General features: G+C 31.2%; 1 long non-coding RNA gene across 1 annotated transcript; it reads left to right on the top strand.

Annotated features, from left to right (window-relative positions):
* The first annotated feature begins 676 nt into the window (after positions 1-676).
* On the top strand, positions 677-3,247 carry LOC122032945. Its single transcript, XR_006126257.1, has 2 exons — positions 677-1,041; positions 3,058-3,247. It is a non-coding gene; the product is annotated as an uncharacterized LOC122032945 (long non-coding RNA).
* The last annotated feature ends 246 nt before the right edge of the window (positions 3,248-3,493 follow it).

Below are 3,493 nucleotides of genomic sequence, written 5' to 3'. Positions count from 1 at the left end.
TCGGTATATAACATATTGGAATATTGAATTATAATGAAAATATAGTATATTAAAAATTTTGATACGGTATTAATATGTAATTTAATAATTCAGTATTCAATATACTATATTGATATTAGAATTTAAATATAAACGATATAAAATTTATAACATCAAAAATTAAAATACCGAAGTTTCAGTATACCATAATTTAATAAATTTTTTTATTTACATTCAAATTTGTATAATAGTTTTAAAAAAGTAGATCCGCTACTTTATCGGTCCCCTAGTTTAAAGATAAGATACAACTTAAATTTTAAAATAATTAAATATTATGTTTTAAAAATGCTGGTATATTTAGAGACAAATAAAACAAATTTAACTAAAATTAATTTGATAACTAAACAAAATTTTCTATAATTTATTATTTAAACTAACCATTCACATTTATATAGTTCCAATCACACTTCGAATATGGAATTAAGAGGGATTAAATAGAAAATAATGCTCTCAATCATATAACTATAAAAAAATATAAGTTTGAAAAAGAGTACCATATTTCATAAGGATAAGGGCAGCAGAGGATGATAAAAAATGGAAAGATACTTGTTGCCTTGTTGCCCTGTGTGCAATGTTATGCTTCAATGTTCCTTGCAAGCCGTGGGCATGTCACTGGTTGGACGGTGATAAAGTCTGCTCGCAAATATATGAATGCTAGTGTAATAATTTGGATTAGAAATTTTAATAAAATTATTATTACCAAGAAAATATTAGGGAATGTTTTTATTAAAAATTTATTAAAGAAGGTTATGTTAAGATTAATAACTAACTCTATGGATCAAAGATTGTGATGGGCTGACTAATGTTTTGCGATGGTTCCGAGCGGTGGTCATTCTAGCGAGGGAGCTCGAGAGAAGCAAGGGTGTGCGCGCGATTTCGGCGAAGGGGATCGAGAGGGGCAAGGCGTGAGCACGATTCCGGCGAAGGAGCTCGGGATAGGCAAGTACTATCCCATGGTAGATATAGGACTGAGCTTCTTTAAGATTTTCAGATGTGATATCGGTTAGTGACTGTCAGTGTTTCTTTAGATTATGGTATTCTATAGTGTAGAAAGAAATCCCTAAGCAAGTGGTCTTCCATGGTAGATACAGGGTAGAGTTTTCTAGGGTTTCAATTGTGAATTTCATTTGATCTGCGAGATTTCTTCAATTTTAAACGATTGTATGATTTTCTGTGGCTAGATCAAGTATTGAATGCAAGTTTAAGCAATTATACCTATGGATTTTCTTGCAAGTGTTATTCCGTGGTAGCTATAGGATTGAGCTTTTCTAGGGATTTTCCGAAGCAAATTTCATCGGCATTGCTTGTTTTCCTTTGTTTAAGATGCTCTGTTCTTAGTATGCAGCAAGATCTTGTTACCATTGCATGTATTGAACTGGTAGGCTCTGTTTTTCCCTTATTTGTCCCGTTCCTGTTCTCTTAAAAAGGCTCAGATTGTTCTTGCGTTGATTTAGTGATTCAACTCTCTTAATAAATTAACTTGTAACTAGAATTGATTTCAGAATTTCTTGCTGGATTTCTTGCGGTAAGTGTTGTTGATTTATAATGGTATCTAAAATCATTAAAAGTTTAGCTTGGTTCTTTAGAGTTCCTGAGATTTTAGAACAATTTTTGGTGGTTTGATTCGGGATGCTATTCTCTATTTGTTTTTACTCTATTTCCAGAATCTTTACAAGGTTTTAGATTGAATTTGCCTCCTGTTGTTTCCTGCCGAAATTTGTTAATTAGGCATTGATGAATTGGGTTTGTGTTAGATGAATTTGATTTCTGTTGTAGATTTTAGATTCTCGGTAGGCTTTAGTAGAACAGAATATGATAGTTGAGATGTGCCTCTATCTTGGCTAGTTCATGTAGAAGGTGATACAGGAATTAGGAGGATAAGTTGGTAACTCATAACTGGTTTCATTTTCTAACGAGATGTTTGTAATTACTGAAATTATGTAATAGATTTGTAAAAACATTAATTCTGTGTACAGATTAAAGTATACTGGATTATAAGAGAATAAACTTGGTATGCTGGAATTTCTGTTTGTTTCTATTGGTGTTGCTGAAATTTCATTATAGCTTGTGTGTTTTGCAAGAAATTATCTCCTAATCCAGTATTAGATAGGTGGTTTGAGCTTAGATTGATGTGGTTTATAATTTTAACTAGTTGTGTAATAATTTTGGTAGTGATCAGTGTTGATGTTTGCTATTCCATAATTATGCAATCTTGTTGAGTAGTTTTGTAATAGAATGTCTTCCGGTTTGAGGTGGGCTGACATGTGGAATTAAAGATAGAATGGTTATGTTTGGAAATTTATTGTTTCCTTCCAGTGGAAGGGATGTGTGTGATACATTGAGGTAAGGAATATGGATAAATGTTTATGATTGGCAATTTGATATTTGTTGTTCAGTAATATGCAAAATTTGTTAGGTATAGATTAAAGAAGTGAATGTTTTTCTAAATGGATTATGTGTTGCTTCATTTGTAAACACGTAAAGGACTGAATGCAAATGTGTTGAAGTAATGAATAAGAATTAATGTTAATTCATTGTTGAATAAATGTTTGAAGTCCTCCATTCCACGGACAGAATCATGAAGTAATGAAATATATAGATCTATGAGGTATATGTTTCAAATGATTGTCTGCTATTGAAATTGAATGGTAAGTGTGATTGTTGATAGGTTTTTTCTCATGTATAACTTATGAATAAGGATAATTAGAATAGTATGGGATTACGTGGTGTAGTACGGATTGGGTGTCTTGCGATGAGCTCCAAGGCGGACCCACCCAACTGATGACTGATGACTGATTGAAATTGACTGACACCTAAAGAGGTACCTCCTAAGGTTAAATGACTAAGCTCTATGACAGGTACACCACATTAACCCCATAACTATTCTTTTATGCTTATGAAGTTTCTTTCTATGTTATAATTCTTTCTATTCATTGCACAAACCTTGAAAGTTTATCTCATATCTATTTTTGGAATTCTACTTGCTGGGTCATTGGACTCACAATATAACTTGTACAGGAGAAGAAAATGATAATAAGACATTGGCAGATGGCACAAAGACAGAATGATCTAGGGAAGGAGATGGAAGTTAAGACACACTGTCTTGGACCATAGAATCTTATGTACAATCAAACTTTTGACTGTAAAGAGATTTAAAACTTTTGTACATGTAAATGAATATATATATAAAAAAAAAACTTCTCTACTATGACATGTAGTTCTTAGTTTTGGGATGTTTCAGTTAGGATAGAAAAAATATTAAAAAATTTAATATATTGTATATAACATACTAAAATACATTAAATTATACCGAAAATATGGCATACTAAAAATTATGATACGGCATTAATATGTAATTTAATAATTCAATATTTAATATACTACTATACCGAAATTTTAGTATGTAAAAATTTTAATATAGGAATTAAAAGGGCTTCCATATTGTTGGGATAAA

Source organism: Zingiber officinale, chromosome 11A (genome assembly GCF_018446385.1).
Source record: "Zingiber officinale cultivar Zhangliang chromosome 11A, Zo_v1.1, whole genome shotgun sequence".
Classification (NCBI taxonomy): Eukaryota; Viridiplantae; Streptophyta; class Magnoliopsida; order Zingiberales; family Zingiberaceae; genus Zingiber; species Zingiber officinale.
This window is presented reverse-complemented; position numbering and strand designations above follow the sequence as displayed.